This window comes from Rutidosis leptorrhynchoides, chromosome 11 (assembly GCF_046630445.1).
Source record: "Rutidosis leptorrhynchoides isolate AG116_Rl617_1_P2 chromosome 11, CSIRO_AGI_Rlap_v1, whole genome shotgun sequence".
In the NCBI taxonomy this organism is placed as follows: domain Eukaryota; kingdom Viridiplantae; phylum Streptophyta; class Magnoliopsida; order Asterales; family Asteraceae; genus Rutidosis; species Rutidosis leptorrhynchoides.
Window position 1 is genome coordinate 284,134,207 of NC_092343.1, and position 16,894 is coordinate 284,151,100.

Below are 16,894 nucleotides of genomic sequence, written 5' to 3' on the forward strand. Positions count from 1 at the left end.
GCATAACCACAAATTCAAAATGCCCGTAACGCGTTCGAAAGGCCGTTTTCTCAATATCTTCCTCACGGACCCGCATTTGGTGATAGCCGGACCATAGGTCGATTTTAGAGAAATACGTTGCACCTTGGAGTTGGTCAAACAAATCGTCAATCCGAGGCAATGGATAACGATTCTTGATCGTCACTTTATTCAACTCCCTATAATCGATGCACATCCGCATGCTACCGTCCTTCTTCTTTACGAATAAAACCGGAGCGCCCCATAGCGAAGCACTCAGTCGAATAAAACCCTTCTCAAGTAACTCTTGAATTTGATTCAACAATTCTAGCATTTCCATCGGTGCTAAACGATACGGAGTTTTAGCAATGGGAGTAGCTCCCGGAACCAACTCAATGCGAAATTCGACTTGTCTTTCCGCCGGAACACCCGGTAACTCATCCGAAAAAACATCTTCAAACTCACTTACCACCGGAATTTCACGAATGGGTGGTGGCTCATCACGAGTATCAACAACATGAGCAAGGAAAACCATTCCACCGGTAACAACGAGTCGACGTGTCCGTGCAAAAGTGCATATCGGCACCGGTCTCCTTCGTTTATCACCATGAATAATTAACTCTCCCCCACTTGGGGTCTTCACACGAATAGATTTTTCATGGCACGCAATATCGGCTCTATTATGATCGAGCCAATCCATACCAACCACGATATCAAAATCACTCAACGTCATCGGAATGAGATCAATATTAAAGTTCTCGGAACCAAACACAACATTACAATTCTTACACACATCGACCACTAGCACCATCTTGCCATCCACTATTTCGACTTCTACCGGATGACTTAACTTAGCTAACGGTTTATTAAGTTTAGGCACAAATTTTGGAGACACAAACGATAAATTTGCACCGCTATCTGTAGTGACCCGAACTTTTCCATGTTTATATATATTAATAGAGATTGATATTTACATGATTAAATTTTTCCAACATGTTAAGCAATCAAACTTGTTAAGACTTAATTAATTGAAATACGTTTCATATAGACAATTGACCACCCAAGTTGACCGGTGATTCACGAACGTTAAAACTTGTAAAAACTATATGATGACATATATATGGATATATATATAGTTAACTTGATACTATGATAAGTAAACATATCATTAAGTATATTAACAATGAACTACATATGTAAAAACAAGACTACTAACTTAATGATTTTTAAACGAGACATATATGTAACGATTATCGTTGTAAAGACATTTAATGTATATATATCATATTAAGAGATATTCATACATGATAATATCATGATAATATAATAATTTAAAATCTCATTTGATATTATAAACATTGGGTTAACAACATTTAACAAGATCGTTAACCTAAAGGTTTCAAAACAACACTTACATGTAACGACTAACGATGACTTAACGACTCAGTTAAAACGTATATACATGTAGTGTTTTAATATGTATTTATACACTTTTGAAAGACTTCAATACACTTATCAAAATACTTCTACTTAACAAAAATGCTTACAATTACAACCTCGTTCCGTTTCATCAACAATTCTACTCGTATGCACCCGTATTCGTACTCGTACAATACACAGCTTTTAGATGTATGTACTATTGGTATATACACTAAAAATGATCAGCTCTTAGTAGCCCATGTGAGTCACCTAACACATTTGGGAACCATCATTTGGCAACTAGCATGAAATATCTCATAAAATTACAAAAATATGAGTAATCATTCATGACTTATTTACATGAAAACAAAATTACATATCCTTTATATCTAATCCATACACCAACGACCAAAAACACCTACAAACACTTTCATTCTTCAATTTTCTTCATCTAATTGATCTCTCTCAAGTTCTATCTTCAAGTTCTAAGTGTTCTTCATAAATTCTACGAGTTCTAGTTACATAAAATCAAGAATACTTTCAAGTTTACTAGCTCACTTCCAATCTTGTAAGGTGATCATCCAACCTCAAGAAATCTTTGTTTCTTACAGTAGGTTATCATTCTAATACAAGAACTTCGAGCCATCCAAGGATCCGTTGAAGCTAGATCCATTTTTCTCTTTTCCAGTAGGTTTATCCAAGGAACCTAAGGTAGTAATGATGTTCATAACATCATTCGATTCATACATATAAAGCTATCTTATTCGAAGGTTTAAACTTGTAATCACTAGAACATAGTTTAGTTAATTCTAAACTTGTTCGCAAACAAAAGTTAATCCTTCTAACTTGACTTTTAAAATCAAGTAAACACATGTTCTATATCTATATGATATGCTAACTTAATGATTTAAAACCTGGAAACACGAAAAACACCGTAAAACCGGATTTACGCCGTCGTAGTAACACCGCGGGCTGTTTTGGGTTAGTTAATTAAAAACTATGATAAACTTTTATTTAAAAGTTGTTATTATGAGAAAATGATTTTTATTATGAACATGAAACTATATCCAAAAATTATGGTTAAACTCAAAGTGGAAGTACGTTTTCTAAAATGGTCATCTAGACGTCGTTCTTTCGACTGAAATGACTACCTTTACAAAAATGAGTTTTAACTTATTTTTCCGACTATAAACCTATAATTTTTCTGTTTAGATTCAGAAAATAGAGTTCAATATGAAACCATAGCAATTTGATTCACTAAAAACGGAGTTAAAATGAAGAAGTTATGGGTAAAACAAGATTGAATAATTTTTCTCATTTTAGCTACGTGAAAATTGGTAACAAATCTATTCCAACCATAACTTAATCAACTTGTATTGTATATTATGTAATCTTGAGATACCATAGACACGTATACAATGTTTCGACCTATCATGTCGACACTTCTATATATATTTCGGAACAACCATAGACACTCTATATGTGAATGTTGGAGTTAGCTATACATGGTTGAGGTTGATTCCAAAATATATATAGTTTGAGTTGTGATCAATACTGAGATACGTATAGACTGGGTCGTGGATTGATTCAAGATAATATTTATCGATTTATTTCTGTACATCTAACTGTGGACAACTAGTTGTAGGTTACTAACGAGGACAGCTGACTTAATAAACTTAAAACATCAAAATATATTAAAAGTGTTATAAATATATTTTGAACATACTTTGATATATATGTATATATTGTTATAGGTTCGTGAATCAACCAGTAGCCAAGTCTTACTTCCCGATGAAGTAAAAATCTGTGAAAGTGAGTTATAGTCCCACTTTTAAAATCTAATATTTTTGGGATGAGAATACATGCAGGTTTTATAAATGATTTACAAAATAGACACAAGTACGTGAAACTACATTCTATGGCTGAATTATCGAAATCGAATATGCCCCTTTTTATTAAGTCTGGTAATCTAAGAATTAGGGAACAGACACCCTAATTGACGCGAATCCTAAAGATAGATCTATTGGGCCTAACAAACCTCATCCAAAGTACCGGATGCTTTAGTACTTCGAAATTTATATCATATCCGAAGGGTGTCCCGGAATGATGGGGATATTCTTATATATGCATCTTGTTAATGTCGGTTACCAGGTGTTCACCATATGAATAATTTTTATCTCTATGTATGGGATGTGTATTGAAATATGAAATCTTGTGGTCTATTATTATGATTTGATATATATAGGTTAAACCTATAACTCACCAACATTTTTGTTGACGTTTTAAGCATGTTTATTCTCAGGTGATTATTAAGAGCTTCCGCTGTTGCATACTTAAATAAGGACGAGATTTGGAGTCCATGCTTGTATGATATTGTGTAAAAACTACATTCAAGAAACTTATTTTGTTGTAACATATTTGTATTGTAAACCATTATTTAATGGTCGTGTGTAAACAGGATATGTTAGATTATCATTATTTGATAATCTACGTAAAGCTTTTTAAACCTTTATTGATGAAATAAAGGTTATGGTTTGTTTTAAAATGAATGCAGTCTTTGAAAAACGTCTCATATAGAGGTCAAAAACCTCGCAACGAAATCAATTAATATGGAACGTTTTTAATCAATAAGAACGGGACATTTCAGTTGGAATCCGAGCGTTGGTCTTAGAGAACCAGAATTTTGCATTAGTGTGTCTTATCGAGTTTGTTAGGATACATTAGTGAGTCTGGACTTCGACCGTGTTTAGTTGAAAAATGATTGCTTAACAAATTTTGTTGGAAACTATATATTTTTAACATGTGAATATTATGTGATATATTAATCTCTTAACGCGTTTGATATTATGTGATAGATGTCTACCTCTAGAACAAGTCCCATTGACTCACCTAATAATAATGAAGAGTCAAATGTAAATTGGAATGATTCGTGGACTGATTCACAAGTTCCCGAAGAGGAACCGGAAGAAGAGTCGGAACCGGAAGAAGAATCGGAACCGGAAGAAGAATCGGAACCAGATGAAGAAATAGAACCGGTGGGGGAAATAATAAAAGGGTTAAGTAAAAGAAAATCCTCAACCAACCGACCAAGGTTAATTATGGTCAATGGTGTTTCCGCCAAGGAAGCAAAATATTGGGAGGATTACCAATTCTCCGATGAATCGGATTCCGAAGAGAATTCCGATGATGTTATAGAAATTACCCCAACTGAATTTAAAAAGGCAAAAGAAAATAACAAGGGAAAGGGCATAAAAATAGAGAAATCTAATTCCAATCCCGATGAACTTTATATGTATCGTCAACCCCCGAAGTCCTTAAGTTGTAACAATGACCCGGGAACCTCTAAACCACCAGGTTTTTCTAAACCAATGTGGAAAATGACGGCTCGTATTAGGGGAACATCATATATCCCTAGAAACTTGGCAAAACGAACCAAAACCGAAGAAGAAGAAACGAGCGAGTTGGAATAAGATACTTATATTCGTGTGGTGTAATATATGTAATATAGTGTGCTTATGCTTTATGATATATGTAAAAATTGCTTGTATTAATAAGTAATTTTTTTTTATGAATCTAACTCTTGTCTATTTTACAGTTTAAAAACACAAAATGGATAGACAACCCAATATTTTAAGAGACCTACCCGGAGACATGATTGATGAAATCTTGTCTAGAGTCGGTCAGAATTCCTCGGCACAACTATTTAAGGTGAAATCAGTTTGTAAGATATTCGAAGAACGTTCCAAGAATGTCTTGGTTTATAAGAGACTTTCGTTTGAAAGATGGGGGATATCACATTGGGAAACCCATATGTAGTGACCCGAACTTTTCCATGTTTATATATATTAATTGAGATTGATATTTACATGATTAAATGTTTCCAACATGTTAAGCAATCAAACTTGTTAAGACTTGATTAATTGAAATATGTTTCATATAGACAATTGACCACCCAAGTTGACCGGTGATTCACGAACGTTAAAACTTGTAAAAACTATATGATGACATATATATGGATATATATATATAGTTAACATGATACTATGATAAGATATCATATCATTAAGTATATTAACAATGAACTACATATGTAAAAACAAGACTACTAACTTAATGAATTTTAACCGAGACATATATGTAACGATTATCGTTGTAAAGACATTTAATGTATATATATCATATTAAGAGATATTCATACATGATAATATCATGATAATATAATAATTTAAAATTTCATTTGATATTATAAACATTGGGTTAACAACATTTAACAATATCGTTAACCTAAAGGTTTCAAAACAACACTTACATGTAACGACTAACGATGACTTAACGACTCAGTTAAAATGTATATACATGTAGTGTTTTAATATTTTATTATACACTTTTGAAAGACTTCAATACACTTATCAAAATACTTCTACTTAACAAAAATTCTTACAATTACATCCTCGTTCAGTTTCATCAACAATTCTACTCTTATGCACCCGTATTCGTACTCGTACAATACACAGCTTTTAGATGTATGTACTATTGGTATATACACTCCAATGATCAGCTCTTAGCAGCCCATGTGAGTCACCTAACACATTTGGGAACCATCATTTGGCAACTAGCATGAAATATCTCATAAAATTACAAAAATATGAGTAATCATTCATGACTTATTTACATGAAAACAAAATTACATATCCTTTATATCTAATCCATACACCAACGACCAAAAACACCTACAAACACTTTCATTCTTCAATTTTCTTCATCTAATTGATCTCTCTCAAGTTCTATCTTCAAGTTCTAAGTGTTCTTCATAAATTCTACAAGTTCTAGTTACATAAAATCAAGAATACTTTCAAGTTTGCTAGCTCAGTTCCAATCTTGTAAGGTGATCATCCAACCTCAAGAAATCTTTGTTTCTTACAGTAGGTTATCATTCTAATACAAGGTAATAATCATATTCAAACTTTGGTTCAATTTCTATAACTATAACAATCTTATTTCAAGTGATGATCTTACTTGAACTTGTTTTCGTGTCATGATTCTGCTTCAAGAACTTCGAGCCATCCAAGGATCCGTTGAAGCTAGATCCATTTTTCTCTTTTCCAGTAGGTTTATCCAAGGAACTTAAGGTAGTAATGATGTTCATAACATCATTCGATTCATACATATAAAGCTATCTTATTCGAAGGTTTAAACTTGTAATCACTAGAACATAGTTTAGTTAATTCTAAACTTGTTCGCAAACAAAAGTTAATCCTTCTAACTTGATTTTTAAAATCATCTAAACACATGTTCTATATCTATATGATATGCTAACTTAATGATTTAAAACCTGGAAACACGAAAAACACCGTAAAACCGGATTTACGCCGTCGTAGTAACACCGCGGGCTGTTTTGGGTTAGTTAATTAAAAAAAATGATAAACTTTGATTTAAAAGTTGTTATTCTGAGAAAATGATTTTTATTATGAACATGAAACTATATCCAAAAATGGTCATCTATACGTCGTTCTTTCGACTGAAATGACTACCTTTACAAAAACGACTTGTAACTTATTTTTCTGACTATAAACCTATACTTTTTCTGTTTAGATTCATAAAATAGAGTTCAATATGAAACCATAGCAATTTGATTCACTCAAAACCGATTTAAAATGAAGAAGTTATGGGTAAAACAAGATTGGATAATTTTTCTCATTTTAGCTACGTGAAAATTGGTAACAAATCTATTCCAACCATAACTTAATCAACTTGTATTGTATATTATGTAATCTTGAGATACCATAGACACGTATACAATGTTTTCACCTATCATGTCAACACATCTATATATATTTCGGAACAACCATAGACACTCTATATGTGAATGTTGGAGTTAGCTATACAGGGTTGAGGTTGATTCCAAAATATATATAGTTTGAGTTGTGATCAATACTGAGATACGTATACACTGGGTCGTGGATTGATTCAAGAAAATATTTATCGATTTATTTCTGTACATCTAACTGTGGACAACTAGTTGTAGGTTACTAACGAGGACAGCTTACTTAATAAACTTAAAACATCAAAATATATTAAAAGTGTTGTAAATATATTTTGAACATAATTTGATATATATGTATATATTGTTATAGGTTCGTGAATCAACCAGTGGCCAAGTCTTACTTCCCGACGAAGTAAAAATCTGTGAAAGTGAGTTATAGTCCCACTTTTAAAATCTAATATTTTTGGGATGAGAATACATGCAGGTTTTATAAATGATTTACAAAATAGACAAAAGTACGTGAAACTACATTCTATGGTTGAATTATTGAAATCGAATATGCCCCTTTTTATTAAGTCTGGTAATCTAAGAATTAGGGAACAGACACCCTAATTGACGCGAATCCTAAAGATAGATCTATTGGGCCTAACAAACCCCATCCAAAGAACCGGATGCTTTAGTACTTCGAAATTTATATCATATCCGAAGGGTGTCCCGGAATGATGGGGATATTCTTATATATGCATCTTGTTAATGTCGGTTACCAGGTGTTCACCATATGAATGATTTTTATCTCTATGTATGGGATGTGTATTGAAATATGAAATCTTGTGGTCTATTATTATGATTTGATATATATAGGTTAAACCTATAACTCACCAACATTTTTGTTGACGTTTTAAGCATGTTTATTCTTAGGTGATTATTAAGAGCTTCCGCTGTTGCATACTTAAATAAGGACGAGATTTGGAGTCCATGCTTGTATGATATTGTGTAAAAATTGCATTCAAGAAACTTATTTTGTTGTAACATATTTGTATTGTAAACCATTAAGTAATGGTCGTGTGTAAACAGGATATTTTAGATTATCATTATTTGATAATCTATGTAAAGCTTTTTAAAACCTTTATCTATGAAATAAAGGTTATGGTTTGTTTTAAAAATGAATGCAGTCTTTGAAAAACGTCTCATATAGAGGTCAAAACCTCGCAACGAAATCAATTAATATGGAACGTTTTTAATCAATAAGAACGGGACATTTCAGTTGGTATCCAAGCGTTGGTCTTAGAGAACCAGAATTTTGCATTAGTGTGTCTTATCGAGTTTGTTAGGATGCATTAGTGAGGCTGGACTTCGACCGTGTTTACTTGAAAAATGATTGCTTAACAAATTTTGTTGGAAACTATATATTTTTAACATGTGAATATTATGTGATATATTAATCTCTTAACGCGTTTGATATTATGTGATAGATGTCTACCTCTAGAACAAGTCCCATTGACTCACCTAATAATAATGAAGATTCAAATGTAAATTGGAATGATTCGTGGACTGATTCACAAGTTCCCGAAGAGGAACCGGAAGAAGAGTCGAAACCGGAAGAAGAATCGGAACCGGAAGAAGAATCGGAACCGGATGAAGAAGTAGAACCAGTGGGGGAAATAATAAAATGGTTAAGTAAAAGAAAATCCTCAACCAACCGACCAAGGTTAATTATGGTCAATGGTGTTTCCGCCAAGGAAGCAAAATATTGGGAGGATTACCAATTCTCCGATGAATCGGATTCCGACGAGAATTCCGATGATGTTATAGAAATTACCCCAACTGAATTTAAAAAGGCAAAAGAAAATAATAAGGGAAAGGGCATAAAAATAGAGAAATCTAATTCCAACCCCGATGAACTTTATATGTATCGTCAACCCCCGAAGTCCTTAAGTTGTAACAATGACCCGGGAACCTCTAAACCACCAGGTTTTTCTAAACCGTTGTGGAAAATGACAGTTAGTATTAGGGGAACATCATATATCCCTAGAAACTTGGCAAAACGAACCAAAACCGAAGAAGAAGAAGAAACGAGCGAGTCGGAATAAGATAGTTGTATTCGTGTGGTGTAATATATGTAATATAGTGTTCTTATGCTTTATGATATATGTAAAAATTGTTTGTATTAATAAGTATTTTTTTATGAATCTAACTCTTGTCTATTTTACAGTTTAAAAACACAAAATGGATAGACAACCCAATATTTTAAGAGACCTACCCGGAGACATGATTGATGAAATCTTGTCTAGAGTCGGCCAGAATTCCTCGGCACAACTATTTAAGGCGAGATCAGTTTGTAAGACATTCGAAGAACGTTCAAAGAATGTCTTGGTTTATAAGAGACTTTCATTTGAAAGATGGGGGATATCACATTGGGAAACCCATAAGTTACGATGTGTTTACTTTGACGCATATATTGCGGGGAACCCAAATGCTATTTTACGCAACGGGTTAAGAAATTATTTTGACTCAATATATCCGAATATTGGACTTCGTGATTTAGAAAAAGCGGCTAACATGCAACATAAAGAAGCATGTTATGCTTACGGATTAGTAATGTTAGCTTCTCACCAAAGTGAGAACAAGAACATCGGCCTACAACTATTAAACAAAACGTTTCCACAAGTGACGGAGTCGGTAATTGGGGTAAGAAATGAGGTTTTTAGATTGTTACGGGACTGTTGGACATTACATAACCCTCATTCCTTTGACGACGTTACAACACGCTATCTTATCAACGGCCATAACGGTTATGTTCCACAAGACCAAGGATGGGAAGTAGTCCTAGTAAAACCAGAATGCATGACTTGTTTCTGGACGTATGAATTACGTGTCTTTATTGCCTTTGCTGAACGACTTGTGTACTAGCTAGAATTATCTTCACAACTATCTTGTATCAAAGTTATTGTGTGCTATATTTCATGCTTTATGTAAAATAAGTGGTATTGTAAGTTTGTAAAATATTGTATAAAAGTTTGAACGCGAAATATTATTATAATCAGTTTTTCATATAGAATTGTAGTAGTTGAATTGTATATTAGCTACTAAGTATGAACTTAACGGGTAGGTACTACCCAAATTTAAACTTATAAAATGCTAATATGAAGAAAAAGCTTTTATAAATGAGTTCATATTATGCTACGAAATACGATTAACTACTCTTAATATTCTGTATGATTAACTTGTTCTATTTGACTATTTTGAAGGAAATGGCACCGACTACTCGACACACCGTGAATATGAATGAAGAGGAATTCCGTAGTTTTCTAACTTCAAACATAGCCGCAGTACAGGCTGCGCTACATACCAACAATAACCTTGGATCTAGCAGTACAGGAAATCGTGTAGGATGCACCTACAAAGAATTCACTGCCTGCAAACCTTTGGAATTTGATGGAACTGAAGGACCGATCGGATTGAAACGGTGGACCGAGAAGGTCGAATCGGTGTTTGCCATAAGTAAGTGTACTGAAGAGGACAAAGTAAAGTACGCTACGCATACCTTCACAGGTTCTGCGTTAACATGGTGGAATACCTATCTAGAGCAAGTGGGACAAGACGATGCGTACGCACTACCGTGGTCAGCATTCAAGCACTTGATGAACGAGAAGTACCGTCCCAGAACCGAGGTCAATAAGCTCAAGACAGAACTTAGAGGGTTACGAACCCAAGGATTTGATATTACCACGTACGAAAGATGATTCACAGAATTGTGCTTATTGTGTCCGGGAGCATTCGAAGATGAGGAAGAGAAGATCGACGCGTTTGTGAAAGGATTACCGGAAAGAATCCAAGAAGATATAAGTTCACACGAGCCCGCCTCCATACAACAGGCATGTAGAATGGCTCACAAACTAGTGAACCAGATTGAAGAAAGAATTAAAGAACAGACTGCTGAAGAGGCCAATGTGAAGCAAGTCAAAAGAAAGTGGGAGGAAAACGGTGATAAGAATCACCAATGCAACAACAACAGCAATTACAACAATAATCGCAACAATTATCCCAACAATCGCAACATCAATCGCAACTACAACAAACGGCCCAACAACAACAACAACAACAACAACAGCAACTACAACAATCATCCCAACAACAATAATAACCGCAACAACAACAACAATCAGAAGCAGCTATGCCAAAGGTGTGAAAAGTATCACTCGGGGTTCTGCACCAAATTTTGCAACAAGTGTAAAAGAAATGGTCATAGCGCGGCGAAGTGTGAGGTCTACGGACTAGGGGTTAATAGAACGAAAGGAACAAATGGTGTCGGAACGAGTAATGGCGGAGCAAGTAGTGTCGGAGCAAGTTATGCCAATGTAGTTTGTTATAAATGTGGAAAACTGGGCCACATTATTAGAAATTGCCCGAACCAGGAGAACACGAATGGACAAGGCCGCGGAAGAGTTTTCAATATTAATGCGGCAGAGGCACAAGAAGACCCGGAGCTTATTACGGGTACGTTTCTTATTGACAATAAATCTGCTTACGTTTTATTTGATTCGGGTGCGGATAGAAGCTATATGAGTAGAGATTTTTGTGCTAAATTAATTTGTCCATTGACGCCTTTGGATAGTAAATTTTTACTCGAATTAGCAAATGGTAAATTAATTTCAGCAGATAATATATGTCGGAATCGAGAAATTAAACTGGTTAGCGAAACATTTAAGATTGATTGGATACCAGTAGAGTTAGGGAGTTTTGATGTGATAATCGGTATGGACTGGTTGAAAGAAGTGAAAGCAGAGATCGTTTGTTACAAAAATGCAATTCGCATTATACGAGAAAAAGGAAAACCCTTAATGGTGTACGGAGAAAAGGGCAACACGAAGCTACATCTTATTAGTAATTTGAAGGCACAAAAACTAATAAGAAAAGGTTGCTATGCTGTTCTAGCACACGTCGAGAAAGTACAAACTGAAGAAAAGAGCATCAATGATGTTCCCGTCGCAAAAGAATTTCCCGATGTATTTCCGAAAGAATTACCGGGATTACCCCCACATCGATCCGTTGAATTTCAAATAGATCTTGTACCAGGAGCTGCACCAATAGCTCGTGCTCCTTACAGACTCGCACCCAGCGATATGAAAGAACTGCAAAGCCAATTACAAGAACTTTTAGAGCGTGGTTTCATTCGACCAAGCACATCACCGTGGGGAGCTCCTGTTTTGTTTGTCAAGAAGAAAGATGGTACATTCAGGTTGTGTCTCAACTACCGAGAGTTGAACAAACTTACCATCAAGAACCGCTACCCACTACCGAGAATCGACGACTTATTTGATCAACTACAAGGCTCGTCTGTTTATTCAAAGATTGACTTACGTTCCGGGTATCATCAAATGCGGGTGAAAGAAGATGATATTCCAAACACTGCTTTCAGAACACGTTACGGTCATTACGAGTTTATGGTCATGCCATTTGGTTTAACTAATGCACCAGCTGTGTTCATGGACCTTATGAACCGAGTGTGTGGACCATACCTTGATAAGTTTGTCATTGTTTTCATTGATGACATACTTATTTACTCAAAGAATGACCAAGAACACGGTGAACATTTGAGAAAGGTGTTAGAAGTATTGAGGAAGGAAGAATTGTACGCTAAGTTTTCAAAGTGTGCATTTTGGTTGGAAGAAGTTCAATTCCTCGGTCACATAGTGAACAAAGAAGGTATTAAGGTGGATCCGGCAAAGATAGAAACTGTTGAAAAGTGAGAAACCCCGAAAACTCCGAAACACATACGCCAGTTTTTAGGACTAGCTGGTTACTACAGAAGGTTCATCCAAGACTTTTCCAGAATAGCAAAACCCTTGACTGCATTAACGCATAAAGGGAAGAAATTTGAATGGAAGGATGAACAAGAGAAAGCGTTTCAGTTATTGAAGAAAAAGCTAACTACGACACCTATATTGTCATTGCCTGAAGGGAATGATGATTTTGTGATTTATTGTGACGAATCAAAGCAAGGTCTCGGTTGTGTATTAATGCAACGAACGAAGGTGATTGCTTATGCCTCTAGACAATTGAAGATTCATGAGCAAAATTATACGACGCATGATTTGGAATTAGGCGCGGTTGTTTTTGCATTAAAGACTTGGAGGCACTACTTATATGGGGTCAAAAGTATTATATATACCGACCACAAAAGTCTTCAACACATATTTAATCAGAAACAACTGAATATGAGGCAGCGTAGGTGGATTGAATTGTTGAATGATTACGACTTTGAGATTCGTTACCACCCGGGGAAGGCAAATGTGGTAGCCGATGCCTTGAGCAGGAAGGACAGAGAACCCATTCGAGTAAAATCTATGAATATAATGATTCATAATAACCTTACTACTCAAATAAAGGAGGCGCAACAAGGAGTTTTAAAAGAGGGAAATTTAAAGGATGAAATACCCAAAGGATCGGAGAAGCATCTTAATATTCGGGAAGACGGAACCCGGTATAGGACTAAAAGGATTTGGGTACCAAAATTTGGAGATATGAGAGAAATGGTACTTAGAGAAGCTCATAAAACCAGATACTCAATACATCCTGGAACGGGGAAGATGTACAAGGATCTCAAGAAACATTTTTGGTGGCCGGGTATGAAAGCCGATGTTGCTAAATACGTAGGAGAATGTTTGACGTGTTCTAAGGTCAAAGCTGAGCATCAGAAACCATCAGGTCTACTTCAACAACCCGAAATCCCAGAATGGAAATGGGAAAACATTACCATGGATTTCATCACTAAATTGCCAAGGACTGCAAGTGGTTTTGATACTATTTGGGTAATAGTTGATCGTCTCACCAAATCAGCACACTTCCTGCCAATAAGAGAAGATGACAAGATGGAGAAGTTATCACGACTGTATTTGAAGGAAGTCGTCTCCAGACATGGAATACCAATCTCTATTATCTCTGATAGGGATGGCAGATTTATTTCAAGATTCTGGCAGACATTACAGCAAGCATTAGGAACTCGTCTAGACATGAGTACTGCCTATCATCCACAAACTGATGGGCAGAGCGAAAGGATGATACAAACGCTTGAAGACATGCTACGAGCATGTGTTATTGATTTCGGAAACAGTTGGGATCGACATCTACCGTTAGCAGAATTTTTCTACAACAACAGCTACGATTCAAGCATTGAGATGGCGCCATTTGAAGCACTTTATGGTAGAAAGTGCAGGTCTCCGATTTGTTGGAGTGAAGTGGGGGATAGACAGATTACGGGTCCGGAGATTATACAAGAAACTACCGAGAAGATCATCCAAATTCAACAACGGTTGAAAACCGCCCAAAGTCGACAAAAGAGCTACGCTGACATTAAAAGAAAAGATATAGAATTTGAAATTGGAGAGATGGTCATGCTTAAAGTTGCACCTTGGAAAGGCGTTGTTCGATTTGGTAAACGAGGGAAATTAAATCCAAGGTATATTGGACCATTCAAGATTATTGATCGTGTCGGACTAGTAGCTTACCGACTTGAGTTACCTCAACAACTCGTGGCTGTACATAACACTTTCCACGTCTCGAATTTGAAGAAATGTTTTGCTAAAGAAGATCTCACTATTCCGTTAGATGAAATCCAAATCAACGAAAAACTTCAATTCATCGAAGAACCCGTCGAAATAATGGATCGTGAGGTTAAAAGACTTAAGCAAAACAAGATACCAATTTTTAAGGTTCGATGGAATGCTCGTAGAGGACCCGAGTTCACCTGGGAGCTTGAAGATCAGATGAAGAAGAAATACCCACATCTATTTCCAGAAGATTCGTCAACACCATCAACAGCTTAAAATTTCGGGACGAAATTTATTTAACGGGTAGGTACTGTAGTGACCCGAACTTTTCCATATTTATATATATTAATTGAGATTGATATTTACATGATTAAATGTTTCCAACATGTTAAGCAATCCAACTTGTTAAGACTTGATTAATTGAAATATGTTTCATATAGACAATTGACCACCCAAGTTGACCGGTGATTCACGAACGTTAAAACTTGTAAAAACTATACGATTACATATATATGGTTATATATATAGTTAAAATGTTTTTATTATAAGTATGTATCTCATTAGGTATTTTAACAATGAGTTATATACATAAAAATGAGACTATTAATTTAAGAAACTCGAAAACGATATATATAACGATTATCGTTATAACAACGTCTTACTAGGTACATATGAATCATATTAAGATATTGATACACTTGGTTAATTATGTTAAATGATAAGTAAATATATTATTAAGTGTATTAACAATGAAATACATATGTAAAAATAAGACTACTAACTTAATGATTTCGAAACGAGACATATATGTAACGATTATCGTTGTAACGGCATTTAACTGTATATACATCATACTGAGATATATTATATATCATAATATCATGATAATATAACAATTTAACATCTCATTTATTATAATAAACAATGGGTTAACAACATTCAACAAGATCGTTAACCTAAAGGTTTCAAAACAACATTTACATGTAACGACTAACGATGACTTTACGACTCAGTTAAAATGTATATACATGTAGTGTTTTAATATGTATTCATACACTTTTGAAAGACTTCAAGACACTTATCAAAATACTTCTACTTAACAAAAATGCTTACAATTACATCCTTGTTCAGTTTCATCAACAATTCTACTCGTATGCACCCGTATTCGTACTCGTACAATACACAGCTTTTAGATGTATGTACTATTGGTATATACACTCCAATGATCAGCTCTTAGCAGCCCATGTGAGTCACCTAACACATGTGGGAACCATCATTTGGCAACTAGCATGAAATATCTCATAAAATTACAAAAATATGAGTAATCATTCATGACTTATTTACATGAAAACAAAATTACATATCCTTTATATCTAATCCATACACCAACGACCAAAAACACCTACAAACACTTTCATTCTTCAATTTTCTTCATTTAATTGATCTCTCTCAAGTTCTATCTTCAAGTTCTAAGTGTTCTTCATATATTTTACAAGTTCTAGTTACATAAAATCAAGAATACTTTCAAGTTTGCTAGCTCACTTCCAATCTTGTAAGGTGATCATCCAACCTCAAGAAATCTTTGTTTCTTACAGTAGGTTATCATTCTAATACAAGGTAATAATCATATTCAAACTTTGGTTCAATTTCTATAACTATAACAATCTTATTTCAAGTGATGATCTTACTTGAACTTGTTTTCGTGTCATGATTCTGCTTCAAGAACTTCGAGCCATCCAAGGATTCGTTGAAGCTAGATTGATTTTTCTCTTTTCCAGTAGGTTTATCTAAGGAACTTAAGGTAGTAATGATGTTCATAACATCATTCGATTCATACATATAAAGCTATCTTATTCGAAGGTTTAAACTTGTAATCACTAGAACATAGTTTAGTTAATTCTAAACTTGTTCGCAAACAAAAGTTAATCCTTCTAACTTGAATTTTAAAATCAACTAAAGACATGTTCTATATCTATATGATGTGCTAACTTAATGATTTAAAACCTGGAAACACGAAAAACACCGTAAAACAGGATTTACGCCGTCGTAGTAACACCGCGGGCTGTTTTGGGTTAGTTAATTAAAAACTATGATAAACTTTGATTTAAAAGTTGTTATTCTGAGAAAATGATTTTTATTATGAACATGAAACTATATCCAAAAA